The sequence below is a fragment of the Globicephala melas genome, chromosome 11 (genome assembly GCF_963455315.2).
Source record: "Globicephala melas chromosome 11, mGloMel1.2, whole genome shotgun sequence".
Classification (NCBI taxonomy): Eukaryota; Metazoa; Chordata; class Mammalia; order Artiodactyla; family Delphinidae; genus Globicephala; species Globicephala melas.
The window spans coordinates 80,727,198-80,749,274 of NC_083324.2; the positions used below are offsets into that span (position 1 = coordinate 80,727,198).

General features: G+C 40.2%; 1 pseudogene; it reads right to left on the bottom strand.

Moving 5' to 3' along the window:
* Positions 1-2,760: 2,760 nt before the first annotated feature.
* Positions 2,761-7,854, bottom strand: LOC115848784 (epididymal secretory glutathione peroxidase-like; annotated as a pseudogene).
* Between the last annotated feature and the right edge of the window lie 14,223 nt (positions 7,855-22,077).

Consider the following 22,077-nt stretch of genomic DNA (forward strand, 5'->3'; position numbering starts at 1 on the left):
ACTGGTGTAGCTGCCCTCAGTCTCCTGATTCTCTATCCTCAATTTCTTCTAATTGTGTAGACAGTGATATGCTTGTTGACTGCCCATCTATATTGCTCCTAGGGATGCTGTATTTTATTAATTATCTCAAACACTCTGCAAAGTTGGCTACCACTCTGAAATTGTCTCTCATTACAGTAATTTTGCCCACCCACTCCTGGGGCATGCACACACGCACACACACACACACACACACACTCACGGATTCTGATGGTTGAGTGCTGCTATCTCTGGCCTGAATTATTTCAGGATCCTATAGTCCCCATTGCTGTCAGTGAAGCTACTTCTGTAGCAGAATCTCATACCATCAGCCCAGCGCCAATAGAGGACACTCATTATAGAACTTCTCAGTGAGGCTGGTGCCCCTCTCCTCAGCATATTACTTTTTTTTTTCAAACAGAATGTCCTTTGGCCCTCTTGTGACACATTCACCTAGTGGGTTTTCCAGCATTACATGGTAAATCCAATAAATCCACTCTAGCATGCCCACTTTTCTGAGATTTTGATCCCTCCTTTCTGCCATAATCACGAGAGTCCTGGCATTCTTACCACATTTAGTGACAGCCATTTCTTTTTCAAGCAGGAGAATCCTAATAGTATGTTGAGTTCTTGCCAGTGTGTAAAAATTCTATACTTTTGGAGAATACTCCAGTATCAGTAAACTCTACTTCAGCTAACTTTGAGTTCTCTTCTTGATCCAGAACCCTTAGAATTTATTTCTATATGGGAAACACGCTGAGTGAGTGGCAGAGGCACATGTTTGGCAGAGGAGAGGTCTCTGCATTGTCTTCAAGGAAGAAGAGGACTGGACTACTTTTAAAAGGCTCAAAGGATCTTGGGAAATCTGGAGATTTAGATGTTCTAATGCATCCCACCAGATGTCTCCATTCAATGTCTCAAGGTTCTATTCTTTTCCAATCAAGGCCGTGACCTAGGCATAGAAGATAATCTAGTTTGAGAATTTAACCCACTTTGGAGTTCTACTATTCTTATGATTAAATCTTGGATCAGAACCTTACCTTTTTATGCTCTTGAGTTGCAGGATATGAGAGGTTCTTTATATCCTATTATGGAGACACTCTGGCTTTCACAGTTAGCCTTTATTTGATGAGATATCATCGTCAGCCTTTAATCATCTTTTTCCAAGGCATCAGTTTCTTCTAATAACAACGATTCTATTATTATTACCAGCTCTCCCATATTTATCAAGCACCTGATACATCACATCTTCTTGTGCATATCCACCAGTATAGCATCTCAGTTCAGGTCTGGTGAAAGTTTTAAAAACTGCTACTTTGTGCCAGTGGCTGTTTGTGCTCCACCAATCCCCTCACTACCAACCAGATGGTGGGTAATTCAGCTTCAAAAATCTCATCTTATCATCCTCTTTCTCAGATCACTTTTGGTACTAACTATTGTAGGTTGAGTTCCCTGGAAAGACTCCAAGATGGGGATTTGCATTCAGAAAGTTTACTGGGGCACTACCTCAGGGTCAACACCTGAGAAGCAATGAAGAGAATCAGAATTTGTCAGAGGGAAAAATTGGGCTGCAGTACAAGTGCAAAAGGGCAATTGCCTACCCCTTGGGGGTCTCCACCACTGGAATGGGTCCTTCAGAGTTGTCCTAAATTGAGAAGCCAGATTGTGGCTGTTATACCTCTCGTTGACCAATAATTGCATACAGGCTGCCCCTGGAAATAAAATGTGACCCTTGACCTGAGACAATTCCTAAAGAGGGATGAGAGTTGAGAGCCATCAGGTAACAACCTTTCAAGGACCTGGGATGGTAAATCCTTCTGTCCAGGGGGTTCAGGTAATTTGGTCAATCCACCATCTGTGACAGTCACAGTTAGGAAGAAGAGAAAGGTATGACGAGTTTGAGCACAGGATAGGATTTAAAAACCACCACACTGATCCCAGTTGCTGCAGAAAAGATTTTATTGGAGATAGGGTCAGGGCTGGTTCTGAAGCTGAGGAATCTAAGGTTGAGAGAGGAAAGCCTGTCCTTCAAAGGGTGCTCTGCCCAAGTGTCACAATCTGAATACAGTAAAGATCAGACATAGGAAAGTTTTTGTAGGGTCCAAATTAGAAAGAGGCTCCAGGTCCCACTATCGTGAAGATGCCCTTCCCTTCATGTGAGGCAATTTCCTGCTCCCACTAGACCTAGGGCTCCTACAGAAGAGTGACAGATCAGTGGGAGCAGGGGTGGGCTGGGTGTCACAGATAAAGACTGATCCGAAAATGTTTGGAAATTGACATTACATGTTTCTCCTGGGGAAGGAAATATGTTATGAAGTGGAACCTAGATTGTATGGCTATACACCCCATTGCTATTTCTACACCTTTAGGGTAGAGAGAGAAGGAGAAATCAGAATGTATAGCAACGTTCTTTTTCAGGATATTGTGACAAACTGAACCTTCCTCATGGAAGGATGATTTCCCTTTGATGGATATGCATTATTAAATTTGTAACAGATGTCTGAGGATTTAGGGTTTCCATGCTGTTTTTTCTTCACCCACTTACTCTTGCAAGGGGAAATAGCAGTAGCCTTCTGAATATAAATCTACTTGGTAGAGAGTGGGAATTTTGGCACTATAGAGGTGATTTAGTCAAGTGGAGACCATTTAGGAAGAGAGTATAGTGAAAAGATGGATTTTTCTTTTTTTTGAACAGGTCTTCAGGTAAGAAGCAGAATGGCTCCTGCCCCCAACTTGGTCTTCCTATTTGATTTTGAGCTGTTTCAGGTCTGCCAGAATATCTGACTTGACTGTACTGACGAGCCTGATGGAACCAGCGCATGACAGGGACTCCATCCGGTCCCACCAGGAACTTTTCAAAATTCCAGCGGATGTCATGGGCCATGATGGGTTCCCAGGATATATGTTTGATTGAGCCCATAAGTTCAGAAGGGTGAGGACAGGATTGCTGCAGCAGAGAGATGGAAAAGAGAAATGACTGTATCATTTCTGCTCTTGGATGATTCAGGCTATTTTCACCCACAGGTAATCTACTCCCTCTTATATCAAGATATTTTCATTTCCTCTGATTACTAATATATTCTCTGAATCACTAAGATACCAACTACCAAGAATGTTGTAGATCTTATAGCAAAAGTCTATTCCCTCTTTCTGTTTCTCCCTGTGACCACATCACAAAATCCTGCTGCTATGAATAAGATATATCACCTCTCTAGCTTTCAGTTTCCTTTTCTGCAAAGTGAATGGTTTAGATTAGAATGTGGTTTCCCAGGTCTTGATGCTCCATGGGCCAGTAACATTTCAAAAATATCTTTTGGGACCAGTAGGAGTTCCAACATTTTGTTTTGTCAAATAAGAGAAAATTTTAAAAACATCATTGCTTCACCATTTAGTTTTAAAAAGATAATTATAAGAATAAATTACATATAGGTACTAATCTTAGAATAAAGGGTAGCCCTATAAATCAGTTGAGTTTATGAAATCCTCCTTATATTGTCCTATTTTTTCAATTTACTGAGAATATATAAAAATCTCAACATAGGCCAGCTTTGGCCCACAGTTCAGCATCCAAGAACACTGAACTCTGATGATCTTTAGAGCCCCGTTCAGCTCTCACATTCTCTATATCTAAGAGTCAGTGTTTCATATAAAGCACTTACTACATTGTATTATATCTGATTTCTATGTCATCCTCTCCAGTATGAAATCATCAAGGAATAGGGACTGTTTCTATTCATCTTTATACCCTTATTATTTAGAAAACTGCCTTATAGATAGCAGGCACTCAACAAGTATACCTTGAATGTATGAATGAATGAATGTCAATGAACAAAAGAGAGTGGTCCCAGTGAAAGGTGACACTCTACACAACTCTCTCCACCACACAAAGCCAGAGCATCATAGATACTAACAAATTAAACCCCAATCCCTATGCTAATCTGGAGATCTCTTCCAAAGAGTCCAATCCCACCTCCAGGCAGGTGCCCTTGGATCCATTTCTACCACACCAAGTTTATGCTAGGAATATTTGGGAAGAAGAGGCTTAGGTCAGTGATTAACCCACCTTCAAGAAGATGAAGACTTTCTGCTCTTTTTCACCATTCACATCCCCTTTCTGAAAAAGCTGGAAATTAGGTACATATCCTCCTCCTGGACGGACATACCTGCAATGAACCATAATGTTCCCAGGAAGCTCCAGAATATATGAAAGAAAGTTATAATGGGGTACCAGAATTTGAGGTCATGAGAAAGGGGAGAGAGAGGTGGAGATATGGAAAACAGGGCTGGGAAGGGGAAATAAGGCCATTTTTAAACTTTGGGCTCCCTGATTCACTTTATTTTTCTCTATTCCACATCCTATCACTGTCTCCCCCTGCACTGTTTCTGTAGCAGCAATACCAGGAGCTATTTCTGTGCTCCTGGTCCTCTGTGGTCCGCCAGTTCTCACTTCCCAGAGAGTGGGAGAGAGTGTCTGACACTGCCAGACTCATATCAGCAGAGGCCAAAGTTAAAATCAGTTTGCAGATGCCCCTAAGCCTATTAACCCACTACCCATCCCAGAAGTCCCTAATATGGAAGTGCCTCTGGAAACAGAGGAAAGGTAGACAGAGACCCCTATAGGGTTTCAAGCAGGCACTTACTTCAGTCCCGGAAGGATCTCTGAGTTCTCTCCTGGTTCTTGCTTTCCAAATTGGTTGCAGGGAAAGCCCAACACAACTAGGTCAAAGGACTTCAGCTCCTCCTGAAGTGCGCTCAGTTCTATGGGTAGAGAAGGGACAATATGGCGGCCTGGCTAGAGAGCCTCCTTGTGTAGAGAAAGATCCTTAGAGATACCCATTTTACAGAGGAAAAAACCAGAGGCCCAGGGAAGGAAAAAAAAAATATCTAGGTCAGAAAGACTGTTTGTGGCAGGGCTGAAATTAGATACTGGATCTCTAAACATGTATTCAAAATGTTACAGTGCAGTATTTCCCAAATCTGCAGCACATCAGAATCAGGTGGGGGCCTTCCTTTAAAAATAGGGATACCCAGGTTCCATTCCAGAAAACTTTCTGATTACATTCTTTTGAGATGGCTCCCCAGTCACCTTTATTATTCTAAAGCTCACCAGATCACTGCTGGTGGGATTGTAAAATGGTTTAAGTGCTATGGAAAATAGTATGGAGGTTTCCCAAAAAATTAAAAATAGAACTACCATAGATCAGCATTCCCATTTCTGGGTATATATGCAAAGAATTGAAAATAGGGCCTCAAAGAGATATTTGCACATCCATGTTCATAGGAGCACTATTCATGAAAATCAAGAAGTGGAAGCAACCCAAATATCCATCAACGGATGAATGGATAAACAAATGATTGAAGAACTGGCCTTCAAACAAATTCAGCCTTAAAATGGAAGGAAATTCTGTCACATGCTACAACATGGATGAACCTTGACGACATTATGCTAAGTGAAATAGACTAGTCATGAAAAAGACAAATACTGCAGGTAAGACAAATACATTTGGTATCTAAAGTAGTCAAATTTATAGAAACAGAAGGTAGAATGGTGGTTACTAGGGGCTGGGGGGAAGGGGAAAAGGAGAGCTATTATTTAATGGGTACAGAATTTCAGTTTTGCAAGATGGAAAAGTTCTGGAGATTTGTTTCACAAGAATGAATATTTTTAACACTACTGAACAGTATTCTTAAAAATGGTTAAAACGGTAAATTTTATATTATGTCTTTTTGTACCACAATTAAAAAATGAAAAGCTCATCAGGTGATTTTTAAAGAAAACTGCGTTTAAACATCACTGCTCATCAGTTTGCCTTCCCTGGTTGGTTAATTGGTAGATTGAATCTTTCTTTTAAAAAGGAAAAGACACACACAATGAGAATGTGCTTCTCTCCTCTGCACAAGCTGGTTCACCCTGGGTGGAGTGTGGGTAAATCTGACAGGGGCAAAGAGAACCAGAGAAATTCCAGGTTGAGCTTCCTGGTGTTCTTCAACAGTCTTCAGGATGTTAAAGATGCATTCTACCTAAAAACCCTCATTGATATGCCAAAACACAAGCTTCCAACTGCCTTCTTCCCCAAGTTTTCCAATTTGTCTCCTCAGACTTTTATAATTGTCTTCTTTGTTCACCCTTTCTGAGCTAGATATTTTCAGTCCCCTAGCAAACACTAACCAGTCCCACTCAGATTCTGCTCAGCCAACGGGGTCAACTGATATCTCCTCTTAGTCCTTTATTTATTTTTATTTATTTACTTTTGCAATATGAGATTGCTTTCCTGTTTCCAAATGGTTCCTTAGTACCTTTCCCCACATCCTCCACTCTTGTCTTTAGTCACTATAGGTAATCACTTCCTCTAGGAAAGAGACAATAAATTAGGAAACATGTCTACCAGTCCTTGAGTAGCTATTTCTCAGTTTCCTCATCTGTTATGTACAGAGTGGGAACTGAATAAATTGATTTTTAAAGTCCCTATAAACTGGTAAAATGAAGTATGGTCCAATAGAATATTCTTCAGTCTTAAAAAAGAGGGAGGAAATGGTCTGAACTCCAAGGTACCTTATTAATTTTAAAAAGCAAATTGGCAAATAGTATTTACAATATGTTATCAACTGGGGGAAAAGAAAAAAAAGAATACCCATATATTTTGTAAACATGATAATATTGGTCATCTGAAGGGAGGGGAAAGAGATGAAAAAACTTTTCACTCTAAACTTCTTTATTCCTTTAATTTTGAGCCTTGTGAATATATTACCTTGTCGAAATATAACATAATCAAAAATTTTAAATCAGAGTTCTTATTAGTTCAAATATAAGAAGTACATCTGTTTCTGAAAGAAAATAACCCTGTTTATTATTTATTGGCTTTCAAACAACAAGGCCTAAGATATGAGAAAGATAAAAATCTGCTCTGAGTCATGTACGGAGAGGGAAAAACTACACTTAAAGGAGGCATTGAGGTTGGAGAGGGAGTGTTTGCCTCTATTATGGCCTCCTCTACCAGCCCTTGCTCCGGTCAAATGTGCTCCAGGTATAAAGCCCCTTTCCCCTTTTCCCTGTCTTTGTAAGTTACATGTAAAACCCTGGAAAAGTCTCAAAAACATCAATCCTACCTCCTGTATTTACCAAGGAGACTTGAATCTTCAGAGAGGCTCCTAGCTGTCAGATACATTATTGATTCTCCTGGAAATCTCAGGAGCAAAGCAGAGGCAGGACATAGGAAGGGGTCAACAAACATTTTCTGTGAAGGTCCAGATAGTAATTTCAGATGGTCTCTGACACCATCACTCATACAACCACTCAACTCTGCCTTGTAGCTTAACATCCATCACAGACAATCTGTAAATGAATGAGCATAGCTATGTTCAATAAAACTTTGTTTACAAAAGTAGGCTGGCCAGATTTGCCCTGTGGACCATAGTTTACTGACTCCTGACATCAGGGAATAAAGTCACTTGATCATGAGTATTTATTTTGATACACAGAATTAGAATTAGAATATAATTCCAACATGACTTAGAATATAATGAGCTGGAAAGTTTAGTCCCAAGGAGATTTGGTTATGAACTCTTACCAGGGTATTGAGCTGTCAGACCACAATAGGTGGCCACATTGACAAAAAGGACATGCTTGCCTGCATACTGCAAAGAGGGAGAAAGCAGAGGTCAGAGTCTTACAAGAAGGACTGAGGGCAAGATTTGGGAGCAGGACAGAAGGCTCCACCTTTGAGCCCTGTCCCACCCTCTCTGGTGGTCACTCACCTTCTCCAGCTTAGAATTTGACTGCACGAAGCCAGCTAGGGAAAGGGGGGAAAGATAGGAGGCCCTTAACTATACAGTCATGACTAGTATCTGTAGATCACTAGTCTGAGAGTCTGAGGTTGTCGGGTACCTGGCAGCCTTTTGATACCCTGGCAGGGACTAGCCCAAGCCTATGCAGGCCAGTTGCAGGGTGGCAAGGATTTCTGGGGCGTGAGTAGGGCAAGAGGACGTAGAATTCAAACCACGTCCTCACCTACACACACCTCCGTGAGCACTCAGCGCTCACTAGTGCGATGAGGATCCAGGACTCACATAAATTCTGGCAGAATTATGAAAAGGTGAGAGCAAGCGCTCCACAGTCCTTGAAGACTATTGTCTATTTTTTCTGAGTGGACAGCCGTATCTAGGTGCAGACATCTCAGTAAAGTCACTGCAAAAAGGCATGACAGGGCTTCCCTGGTGGTGCAGTGGTTGAGGGTCCGCTTGCCGATGCAGGGGACGCGGGTTCATGCCCCAGACCAGGAGGATCCCACATGCCGCGGAGTGGCTGGGCCCATGAGCCATGGCTGCTGGGCCTGCGCGTCCGGAGCCTGTGCTCCGCAACGGGAGAGGCCACAACAGTGAGAAGCCTGCGTACCGCAAAAAAAAGGCATGACTTAGACATTCCAAATACTAATCCTAATATTATTATGTAAGTTTTAAAAAAATCAAATAATGGACCACATGTGATCCATTAGAAGGAAACTGGGCCTGAAGAAGGGAAAAATATTTTCACGTTAATATGTTCACTGTACAAATGTTTACAAATGCTTTCATGTGCTTACTAGTCAGTAAGAAAAACCAAGCAGCCCAAGAGAAACACGGGCACCAGACAGTAAACCAAGTGGCATCTGTAGTAGGATACAATGTTCTCCCTTACCAAGAATTAAAGAGGTATAAAGAAGAATAGTTGCATTTTGCATTTATCAGATTGGCCAAAGTTCAAAAGAACGGAGGTGCCCAGTCTCGGTGTCAGTCTGGTATAGGAGGCTCTTACACACGAGGTGGGGGCAGGGAGGACTACTAATAGCCAACAACGTTCTGGAGGATAATCTGCCATTTTGAATGCGATGCTTTTTTTTTAAGTAAATAACTTAAATTTTTTTTTGAAATAATTATAAATGTATAGGAAGTTGCAGACACTCCTCTTAATCTCCTGGAAGCCCGAAGGCCCAAGAAGGATAATGGAAATGAGACTCAAGTTCCTCTTAGGATAAAAATGCTTTGCCTCTCAACCGTCATAAGAACCCCCATCCATTCAGCAACAGTTTCCAGCCACTGCTCAATAGTCTCAGCCAAAAGTTTAGAATAGATGAGTTGATGATGCAGACCTGGAGCCCTAGGAATTGCTGAGTTTCTCACATAAATAACATATTTAAATCCCACCAACTTCATGGGGGGTGGGGGGACTGACCAGTAACTTTCTCTTGTCTACAATACAGTTTTACTTTCTGGACCTCAAGTGCTAAGGTTTGAGTTAATCATACTCCTAAATTCATGATTATTTGTCCTTGTAAGATTCCTCTCTTGTTTTATTTATTATTCATACCCAAACTTCAATGATTTTTGATTCCTCTCTGCCTATAGGTAAAATATGTTTAATGTGCATAGTGTTCTTATTCTTGAAACAGTTGTATATTCCTCATCAGATTATTAGCTCCTTGAAGTTTAAAAAATTATTTTGGTTTTTTTTCCATTTAAATCTCAGATTTAAAGGGTAGAATTAATCAAACTTTTAAATTTATGGCACTTTATCATCATTAGGCTATGCAATGATTCTCTTCTTATATTAATTAAAAAAATTTTTTGTCCCCTATCCACTCCCATTTTCCTACCTCTCAGAGAGGAGGAGTGGCAAGGAAACAGTTACTACAAAATGGAAAGTTGGCAACATTTGTTCTGTTGCAACAAAACATTTGGTAAAACTGTTGCCTGATGACTTAGAAGGCAAAATGACTAAAACAAGGATGAATGCGGTTCCTAGGGCTTTGGAATTACAAGGGGTGAATTCAGCAACTAACTGTGCTGTAACGAGATAAATAACAAAGAGATGTTGAAAAATATTTGGATTAGTTGAAGAGTATCGGGTTTGTTTGCCTTTACCACTCTTCCCACACTCTTCTTCCTCCTCCCACAGGATTTGGGCTGACAGCTCAGCTTTACTCCCACGTTTATTGAAAAGATAAATTCTTCCCCTCCAATTCTCAGTTCCTTTCCAACCAACCCCCTCCTTCTTCCAGGTTCACGTAAAAAGCTGCCTCCCCTTCCTTAAAACTGAAGTCAGAGTAGGGTTTAATTCTTGCTGCTGGTGGAATCTGGGTATTCATTAATTCTCTTGGAAAACAGAAGATTTTTGTTATCCCAGATTTCTGACCTCTTCTCAGAGGCCTCTAATCTAGAGGGAGGAGCCCAAAACAATGACTGCTGGTCCAGCCACAAAGCTCCCAAAGCCCTTTAGGGCAGCTATACAGGTTTTCTGCTTTGTGGCCCCTTCCCACCCACAGATACTTTGCCCAGCCACAGTTCAAGAACTATGGAGATTAAAATATCAAGCCTCAAAAATAGTGTACTTCAATTCCTTCATCCTTCCCAGGATGTGTGACTTTGGGCAAGTTACCCTCTGTGCCTCTGGTCCCATTTGTGAAATTGGGAGAATAATATGAACTTCATCGGACTAATTTAAAAAATAAAGGAGATAATTCATTTAAACTCTTAGCACTGGACTTAGCCCAAGGTAAACACCCATCGTTAATTTAACAGATGAGGAAACTGATGCTCAAATAGAAAAACTGACTTATCCAAAGTTACGTGGAATTACACACTGCTTCTCCCTTGCTGTTACAAATTCCTTACTTTCTTAGTCACTTTATCTTTGCTCATCACACAATAACTAACTCATAAAGTAGAAGAGAAAATTTCATCAGGTCAAGTGGCCTAAAATCTCTGCCTTCCCAAGTCTCTGTGTCCCATTGTCTTAGTTTCCCTGGAAACAAAAGCTCTGACCTGGAGAAGAAAAGGTTTAGGAGCTCATGCTCAGCAAGGGGCTACATGGGGCCACTTCCTGTCATGGTCTACCTGACTGTATCATATAACTGCTGCCTTCTCTTCATACCTTCTACCAGAGCCACATGTCAAATTCCTGTTATTTCCCTTCTGGAATGCTGAAATAATTTCCTACTTGTCATGTGTTCTCTCTTCCAAGTTCTTCCCCTTCAATGCTCTTTTTCCTTCACCTGCTGCCACTGGAGCTGCTGAACACTTGTCTGATGATATCCCTCCACCGATAGTGAGCCAATAAGGCTAACTAATTTATTATAGCATCAAATCCAGAATCTCCAGCATGGTATCCAAATTGCTCCTGATGCGACCTCAGCCTCCTTCTCAATCTTCACTCTCAGTAGCTCCTCCTGTGAACTCATTCTTCAGACAAGCTAAATACTCTCCATTCCTTGAAACACTTTGGATTTAGGTTCTTGGTCTTGGAGGTCAATTACACTGGTTACTTGGGGATTCCTCCTTCCCTGCCCCAAATTATCTATGTATTTATTTCCATTGAAAGGACAGGGAATGCAATTTTATCAATTTTTACGAAACAAGATTTTAGGTTTGAAATGTTTGTCACCTGAGCCATAGATTAAGTCTGCAAACCAGTCCAGATTTAAATTAAACAATAAGAACTGCCACTTCCTGACTTTAAAAATCCTGTAATTGCTAATCGTCCATAATCTTAAATAGAATGGCAAAAATCAACATGTCTCAAGCACTGCCTATTTTCCCCAGTCGGACTCCAGTTTTTCCTCGAGGTAGGTTTCTCATGAGGATAACTTTCTTGCTCATAGCTAGTGGGTGGCAGTTTAAAGTCAAATAAAGCCTTTCAGATTCTCTGTCTTAGCCTCTGTTAATGACTTAATCCTACCTAAAAATCAGCACCAAGTTTCTTGTGTTAGTTCCTTTGATCATAGAGGAAACAGGTTCAGTTTTTTTCTGAGATGTAGTCCACCTCTTCATCCCAGATTCAATCACAGCCTCTGCAACCACCCAAATATGATTTAGAGATTTTTGTCCACCATTTAGTTTTACTTGGATATTTTCCCTGAATTTGATAATCTCCATTGGCATCTGTGATCCCCATTCATGTCTCCAGGATTTTCCTGTGTTGCAAGTGTGGGTTACAAGTGTGAAATTTAGGATCTACTCCTAAGGCTGCCATTTTAAAGTTATATTGCTTATGTTTACATAGAATTTGTAGTTGACAAATCTCCTTCACATCAAGGATTTCATTTAGCCTTCACAATCAGCCAGTTAAAAAGGTAGAACAGGCATTATTTGCTCAGATTTTCAATGGAAAAGTGAGGTTCAGAGAGGGGAAGTGACAAGCAAAGTCTCATTAATAGTGTAGACCTAGACCATAAACTAGAGTTTTTATTTCAAATCCATTTGCCTCTCTACTCTAGGTTCAACTCCCAATCAAATATACGTTTGGAAATGAAGGGAAGTTCTAGAGAGACCACTGTCCTTTTGCATTTAATTTTCATCCTCATGTGTTCTTAACCTTCTGACCTCCTTCCCCAAACATGATAAGGAAGCTCACTTCTGGTCCAGGCTGATTCTGGCCCTGAGCCTTCACTGAAACAGCTGGTCCTGACTCAGATTTTCTGAAGTGTCTGTCACTCATGCCAAGCTTTCCTCCTCCAACCTGCTACGGGAAGAATTCTGCTTCTTGGAGGTTGGGGGAGGGGGACAGGGGGAGGCAGTGAGAGGAAGGATGTGTACTCCCTTAGGCAGTGTTCTTGTCTGTTCAGTCTTAATGGGCTGGGGGAGGGCGTGGGAGAGAGAGCTCTGTGTCCATGCACAACCACAGGAATTTGAGTAACCCACACCATTCAAACCCAGATGCCCTCCCACCTGGAAATTCTCCAGTCTGTGTCTCAGGCCCTTGCTGCTCCCAGAGAAAGAATAAATATGCCCATTTCACCAATACACACTGCAAGCCATCACCAACTCAATACAACTGTGGGACATTGAGAAAATATCAAAATCACCAAAGTCCCTTCTAAGGCTGACATTCTTAGTTTATTTTATCAGTTTTGAATGATTCTGGTCACCTTTAAAACTGATTTGATCAGTTATTACCCCTAGAAGATTGGGAAACAAGAGTAGGAAGCCAGAAATTTTACAAATTTTAAGCTCTAATGTATCTTATGGTTCGTATTTCCCAGGCCACAACTGTATACATGAGAAGAAGTTGCTCAGTAAAGTGGAGAGACTGCCTCATCCAAGTCACAAGGCCAGGGCTAGACACATCCACAACTCTGCCCCTACAACAGCCTCTATCCCTGTTACAGTCAGATCAGATTTAGAACAACGAATTTATCCAATAGTTCCTAAACTGACTTTATAACTTCTCTTTCAAACCTGGGTTCATTCAAGGTTCATGTTTTGATATTGATTATGTCTTTTTTGTATCTTTTATTTTAAATCTAGAACAATCCCACTGTTTCTCTTTTATGGCATTTTTGAAGTTATAAGTCCAGTTGTCCTGATAAATATCCCACATTTTAGTTGTCTCATTTTTTCCTCACAGTGTCATTCTTCCCCTACACAGACAGACCTTGTTTTATTGCACTTCACTTTACTGCACTTTTATAAATTGAAGGTTTGTGGCAAACCTGAGTTGAGCAAGTCTACTGGCACCATTTTTCCAACAGCATTATTTTTTTTAATTAATTAATTATTTTTTTAAATTTTTGGCTGCATTAGGTCTTTGTTGCTGCATGCGGGACTTCTCTACTTGCAGTGAGCGGGGGTTACTTTTCCTTGAGGTGCGCTGGCTTCTCATTGCGGTGGCTTCTCTTGTTGCGCAGCATGGGCTCTAGGCGCGCGGCCTTCAGTAGTTGTGGCACATGGGCTCAGTAGTTGTGACTTGTGGGCTCTAGAGCGCAGGCTCAGTAGTTGTGGTGCACGGGCTTATTTGCTCCGAGGCATGTGGGATCTTTCCGGACCAGGGCTTGAACCCATGTTCCCTGCATTGGCAGGTGGATTCTTAACCACTGCACCACCAGGGAAGTCCCGGAATTATTTTTTAATTAAGGCATGTACACTGGTTTTTTAGACATAATGCTATATTAAACACTTAATAGCATAGTATAAACATAACTTTTATACCCACTGGGAAACCAAAAAAAAGAAAGTGTGTGACTCACTTTATTGCAGTGGTCTGGAAGGAACCAAACCCACAGTATCTCCAAGGTGTGCCTATATTTCTTGTTTTGGAAGTGAGGTCAAAGACTTGGATGGACTAGAATTTTGTGAACGTTATAGTCATCCCTGAGTATCTGCCAGGGATTGGTTCCAGGAGCCCCTATGGATACCCAAATCTGCGGTTGCTCAATCCCTTATATAAAATAGCACAATACAACGGATACAGTCAGCCCTTTGTATCCACGTGTTTCGTATCCATCGATTTAACCAACTGCAGATGGCTGACTGTATAAGGTAGGAGTAAAGTTTTAATTTCTCTTCCCATGGATATCCAATTGAATCATCACTATTTATTTAAAAGACCATCCTTTATTTTTCTATTACTTTGCATTGTACTTTGTCATAAATCAAGAGTCCTTATATATACAAGTCTATTTCTGAGCTCTCTATTTCTTTCCATTGTTCTATTTGTTTATTCTTAAAACAGACAACGTTTAATGTACTTTTTTTTCATTGAACAACTTTTTATTGAGCTTCTACTATGTGCCACACATGGTTAAAAAACAAAGACTTTATAAACATGAAAGCTTAGTTTGTTCTTTTTCAATAAACTGAATCAATTGAAAGCAAGCTCTTTGTTCCCAAGAATGAGTTATAATTTAGCTGCTTCATTTTTGTCAGTAGAATGCCCACTGAAGTAAAAAATCCCGAAATAAAAGGAACCAATGATGAAATTATTTCTGTCACTGATGATAGTGAAAAAGAATTTGTAGATATTGATGAGGATCTTTTAGAAGTAGAAACATTTTCACAGGAGGAAATGGATATATACCCATCAGACTATGAAGGTCAGTTCATTTAGCTAATCTTTTTGTTTGACCTTACTAATTTGATATTGGTGACTGATTATCTGAGATAACTTAGTCTTAAATCTGAATTGGCATGTTTATAATAGCCTAAAGCCAAATATTTAAAGAGAACTTAATATTTACGAAATGTTAAGCATGTTTAATGTAGATTTTAACATATAGTTTTAAAAATGAATTTTGATATTTTATGAAGCAAGTTCTCCCACCTTCTTCAAAAGTGTCTTGACTATTTTTGTCCATTTGCATTTACACTTAAGTTTCTTAAACACCTTTTCCAAATTCCTCAGGAATGTCTGTTAGGATTTTGGTTGAGATTGCATTGAATCTATAGAATAGTTTAGGTAGAATTGACATTTTTACAGTGTTTACTCTTCTAATCCATTAAGATAATATACCACAGAATTAATTTAGAGCTCTTCAAAACTGTGCCAGTTAAAACATATTTCTCATCATAAAGACCTAGTACATCTTTTGCTGAGTTTACTGCTAGGTATTTGATTATTTTATGTAATTTTAAAATTAAGTTTAATTTTTTAATGGTTTCTGAAAATATATAGATATAATAAATTTGTATTGATTCTTTTATCTAGCAACTTTGCTAAATCCACATAATTATAGTAATTTATTGCTAGTTTCTTTCTAAATTATATGTTCATAAGGTATGCTAATGGTAGTTTCATTTGTTTCTAATCTTTGTACATTTAATTTCCTTTTTTTGCCTTCAATTCACTGGCCAGGTTTGCCAATACAATACTGAATTGAATTGAAGTAGTAGCAGAGACATTCTTTCCTTGAGTATTATTTCAAGGGGTAATGATTAAATATTTCACCATTAAGTATGATATTTGCTGTAGACTTGTGTTAGATACTCTTTATCAGGTTGAAAAGGTCTCTTGTATTCTTAGTTTGCTGTGAGTTTAAAATATGAGTTGTTGATCTGAAACAAATAGGCTGCCAGATATTTCTCCAGCAAAGATGAGTTTATTCAGGATGAGCAGAGAATTGCTTTTCAGGGTCTGCAACCGTGGTGAGCCACGTGTAAGTCCCCACAGGCAAGGAAAGAGACCACTTTTACAGAGAGGAAAAGGAAGTTGGGAGGTCTACAGTAAACAAAGAATCCATGGCTTTTCATTGGTTGAGTTCAATTGCCAAAAAAGAAGTTTTTCTTCTTCCTGTTGGGCTCTGCTATGGTCACAAACTGTGAGAGCTCCCCCTTCTGGTCGCCTAACTCTATTGAGGTTTCTGTTTATTAATTTTTTATAGTTTATATAATTATATGTTATATCACTGGTATATTTAAACATAAATAGATATTACCTATATAAATATATAAAGAGAAAGATGTTTACATGGTCAATCTTAGTAATACATTTACTGTGATGGTTAATTTTATGTGTCAATTTGATTGGACCATGCATTGCCCAGCAAGCAAGAAATCTCTCTCTTTCTGCCTGTCTTTGAATTGGTCTTCTGTCTTTGGATTCAGACTCAGAGTGGAACTTATACCATCAGCTCTCCTGGTTCTCTCAAGCCTTCAGACTCAGACTAGAACTATACAATTGACTATCCTGGGTCTCCAGCTTGTTGACTGCAGCTTCCTGACTTGGGACTTCTCAGTCTATAACATGTGAGCCAGTTCCCTATAATAAATCCTTTTAGATAGAGAGCTAGATAGATAGAGAGCTAGATAGATAGATCTAGTATCTATTTATCTCTAGAAAAAAGAACCAATAGAGATAGCTCTACCTCCTTATCTATCTCTCTCCTATGGGTTCTGTTTTTCTGGAGAACCCTGACTAATTTCCTTGCATATGCTTGTCGTTGGGTGGATTGGTGTTTTCTAGTTTGTCCTTACCAAGAGGTAAGGACAAGCTGTTTACGCTGTTCAGACCATAGCTTAAGGTAGGCAGACTCTTACTGAATGGACCCTAGGACTTGGTGTCTGACCCTTGTGGTAGAATAAAAATTAAATATTTTCTCTTTGTCCCCACTTCCTGGCACAGAGCTTCTTAAAGCTGTTGAAATCTCCTGAGTGGGATGCGTGCTAATGAGAAGACTGGTGGCTGGGGGCTCCTGCATAACTTCAGGATGCAAGCTGCTAGTCAGGAAGACCAAGTCATAATTAGAGAATTGGAGCTTCCAGCCCCGCCCTCTCTCCAGGGAATGGAGAAGGCCTGGAGATTGAATTCAATCACCAGTGGTCATTGATTTCATCAATCATGCCTTTGTAAGGAAACCTCCATAAAAAACTCTAAATGACAGGGTTTGAGAGCTTCCTGGTTGATAAACACTGGAAGCATTGGGAGGGTGACATACCTGGAGAGGGCATGGAAATTCCATATCCGCACATCCCCCCATACCTTGCCTTGCATTTCTTCCATTCGGCTGTCTCTGAGTTACATCCTTTATAATGTACCAGTAAATGTACGTAAAGTGATTTCCCGAATTCTGTGAGTCATTCTAGTAAATTATCAAAAGTGAAGAGAGGGTCGTGGGAACCCTCAATTTATAGTTAATCAATTAGTAGATGGGTGCCCCCATGCTGGGATTTACAACTGGTCCCTGAAGTGGGGGCAATCTTGTGAAACTGAGCCCTTAAACTGAGAAGAGTTGGGAGTTGGTGTCAGAATTGAATTGAACTGTTGAACACCAAGTTGGTGTCTGGAGAATCACATACCCCCTACACGCAAGAGGCCTTCAAATCAGAAATTCAACTCTACCTGGAGAGATATTAGCCCTTCATGAGAAAAAAATGTTATTAGTGTTCAGTTTCTTTTTCTGCACAATTGGCTTGGTAGTGTGTTACCGTCTTGTCAGTTCTTAAGTGCTCTATGAGAAAGATTAGACTACAGACAGAAAGAGAGAAGGCAATATGACCATGAAGGCAAAGATTACAGTGATGCAGCCACAAACCAAGGAGAGCCAGAAACACAAGAAACTGGATGAGGTAAGAAACAGATTCTCCCCTAGGGCCGCCACTTGATTTGGTCCAGTGAAACTGACTTTGGACTTCTGATCTCTAGAGCTATGAGAGAATAAAGGTTTGTTCTTTTAAATCACCAGGTTTGTTTGTGGTAACTTGTTACAGCAGCCAAAGGAAACTAATATGGATTTCGGTACCTAAAAGCAGGTGCTACTGTAACAAATACCTAAAAATATTGATGTGGCTTTGGAATTGGATAATGGGTTGAGGCTGGAATAATCTTGAAGGACATGATAGGAAAAGCCTAGAATGCCTTGAACTAACTGTTGGTAGAAATACGATATTAAAGGATGCTTCTGTTAAGGGATCAGAAGGAAATAAGGAACACATTATGGAAAATATAAAAAGAGGTTTGTGACTCCTTCCTGGTATCACTCCAACCTCTAGCTTCAATTGTTATATCTCCCCTGTCTTCTATAGTAAAATCTCCATCTGCTTTCCTCTTATAAGAATACATGTGATTGTATTTAGGGCCCACCCAGATAATCCAGGATAATCCATTCATCTCAAAATCCTTTACTTAGTCACATAAGCAAAATCTTTGACATATAAGATAACATTTACAGGTTCCAGGGATTAAAATAAGATATCTTTGGATGTTATCATTTAGGCTACTACAGACTTTGGATTTTGGATCAGAACACACTTGAATGTGAGTCCCAGTTTGACACAGATCTGTAACTTAGGGGAATTATTTCTACTTTGTATTCATAACATTAGTTATAAAATGGAGAAAATATTAACCTTATGGCTATTTTGGTAATGATTAAGAAAATCTATAGAAATATGCCTGATACAGAGTAAGAAGGGAGTCAATACGTGTTAGTTCTCCTCCTTCATACTTTGTTCTTTATCTCCCATCTCCCTTTATCACTACCTTATTTCTTCTCTATTTCCTCCCCCATTCTACCTCTGGGAGCAAATTCCTCCTAGCATCACTTGTTTCTACTGACTTATCCTCTTGAGGTCGTTGTCCAGAGAATACAGAGTTGGCCCTGAGATCTGTTGAGAAGTGCAGGAACCTACCAGCTTGTGTTGAACCATTCGAAGTAAGGATCATCTAAACTGCTTCTGAGTTTCCACTGCAGGGAACACTGGTTCTAAGATCCCGCTTGACACATGGCGTGGCCAAAAATAAATACATAAATAAATCAAGTGGGAGAAGTCAAACTTGACCCACTTCTGTCAGTTGCCCCTAACTTGATTTGCTTGGTCCAGTGACAGAGGCTTTCCAAGGTCAGAAGTGTCGATTACTCCACTTTCTGGGCCTCTGCCTTTCCATACATGAATTAAGGAAGCTGCAATACTTGAGCACTACAATTTTAGAGTTTGCTGAGTCAATACTCTCACTTCTCAGTCTTCTCAAGGTGAAAATTGGTCAAATTAGATAACCAAGAGATCTGAACATATTAAAAGATGAGGAAATATTAAAAGATTATTAAATGTGAAAGGACTTAAAGCAGTCATCCTTTAGTCCAAACTCCTACCCCCCAGGTTAATTGTTGGATTGTGGTTTGCAGTATTTGATGAGATGGCATAGTCTTTCCTTCTGAGGGAGGAGCAAGGCCTGAGTCACAGAAACTTTGGGACTATGCCTTATTGGGGGATGTCTGGTTCTGTGGCCAAATAAATTGCTTAGCTCTTGCAGGTGCTGTGGGTGTCTCAGATGCCTGTGGCTGTGCATGGACACAGTGGCACTTCCCTGGTACATTAAGGTGGAAATAATAGATATGGGCCCTACCTGGGAAAGTATACATTCTTCTTTACACATTATCCCTTTTGTCTCACCAAACCCTAGAATTATTTCTTGGAGCAGATGAGGATGGAAACTTTGGCAATAGTGGCAGAGCCTACAGGAATACTTTACTTCAGGGCAAGTTGCCTTAAGGAAGACATTAAGGGCCACAGCCAGCCTGGATCTGAGGTGTCCTCAAGGATGAGGCAATAGTAGACACAAACATGGATAAAAATGTTACAAAAAAGGAAACTACACCATACATCATTCACCTTGTTACCAAGTCCAAGCTCATACTGCTTGTCACACAACAGGCCAATAAGTCGAGAAACAAGGTGTTGGGGCAAGGAATAGAGACTTTATTCAGAAAACCTGCAAACCAAGAAGATGGCAGACTAATGCCCTAAAGAACCATCTTGTTTGGGTTTGAATACAAGCTTCTGTTATGCTACAAAGAGAGGGAAATGGGAGGAAGTGAGGTCAAGAGGTGACGAGTTGTTGCAGACTTCCTGGTGCCAGCCAGATCTTGGAGGGGACGTGGTCATCATTTGTTCTTGAGTTGTTCACTGTAGGGTTGGCCATGATGCTCCTGTAAATCTTCAACAAGACAGATGTTATTTCCTGTTCTGCAACTCCTTATCTCTATGTGGATGAGTGGTCACCAAGCAAGGGAAAATTATCTTTCTAATGATTAGTATACCTACAAGCTAAGCAAAAGTAGTTTAGCTTTAAAGGTTAAGCATGGGAGGTGGAGCTTCTGGAAGGGGACTATTCTGTATACTTCAAGCTACAGGCCACATTCAATTTATGATTAACATGCCTATGTACAGAGTTAGCAAGGCTGGGCAGGAGGCAATTAGCTATAGAGCACAAAGGCTAGAACTTAAAGAAATAGATTCAATATGGAGTTAGGTTAGTTCTTCCCTGTTACAGACTCAAATTCCCACTATGTGTCGTTAATGGATTTAAGGAAGTCAAAGGCAATTTTAAAACAAACAAAAAAAGTTAGATTTGAAGTCAAGTGACTCTCTGGCAGTCCAGTGGTTAAGACTCTGCATTCCCAGTGCAGGGGGCACGGGTCGGGGAACTAAGATCTCACATGCTGCATGGTGCAGGGGGGAAAAATCTTACTCTCCTGAGTTATTTCTACTTTGGTAGTGAGGGCAAAATGAAAAATATCATTTACAGTATGGAATGGCATTACAAAATTGTGGCAGATCTGCAATTAAAGTCTATGTCTTTCCTTTGCAAAACAGAGAAGAAAATCCCTGGAGTCCAGAGAAGAAAATCCTGGAGTCCTGAGAGGAGGGTCCATGTACCTAGGGAGATAGATTAAATCCGAAAAATATTTCAGTTAGAATCAAGCAGAGGCTTGAATCTCTAAGTTGAGGTTCAGGTAAATAAAGAAATAGTTTCATTCTGGAACTAAGATGAAGGCCTGTATGGACGCAATAAAGAATTTTGTTTCCTTTACAATCAAAGAAACTGAGAATGAAAGAACTTTATGGTGAATGTGGGGTAGACATAAGGCAATGGAAGAAACTTGTCGGAAATCAGAGAGGACCCAGTTCTTATCTCTGAACTGAGACTTATTTACAGGGATTAGTTTCCTAGGGCTGCCATGACAAAGTGCCACAAACTAAGTGGCTTAGAACTATGGAACTATTGTTTCACAGTTTGGGGGGCTAAAGTCTGAACTCAAAGTGTCACCATGGCCATGCTCCCTCTGAAACCTGTAGGGAAGGATCCTTCCTTGCCTCTTCCAGCTTCTGGTAAGCCCAAATATCCCCTGGCTTGTGGCAGCACAACTCCAATCTCTTTACGTCCTTTACAAGGCCATCTTTTTATGAGGAGATCAGTCATATTGGATTAGGTGTCCATCCTACTCCAGTTATGACGTCATCTTAACTAATTACATTGGCAAAGATCCTACTTTCAAATAAAGTCACATTCTGAGGTCCTGCAGGTTAGGATTTCAATATACCTTTTGGGGGGGAATATAACTCAGCCCATAACATCCTGTGACCTTGTACAAACCATTTCTCTTCTTAGGAGTCCTGTCTATGTCATCTATACTGCTTGGGTCAAAGAATTGGGTCAAAGAAATAGTGATTGAGACAAATTGATGAGTCTCCCATCCTCTTCTGCCCTAGCCCTAGGCTATTTGAGAAAGGCAGGGAGACTGACTCTATGGCTTAAGTTCAAGCCCTCATCAAGCTCACTAGACCCCTGATTTGTGACTTAGGCCTCAGAGAGTTACCTCTGAGGTCTTGTTTGATAATTGTATCCCATCATTTTGAACAAAAACATGCAATTAATGTCAAAATATCTTTCAGGAATGATCCCAAAGTACTAGCCAGATTTTACCTAAAATGTCAAGAATCAATACCTAGATAGGTGGATTTTGAGTGATGAAGACAGTCCAATCTGCCAGAAACATAACATTTATGGAGGGAAGGGTACACCTGAAAATTTAA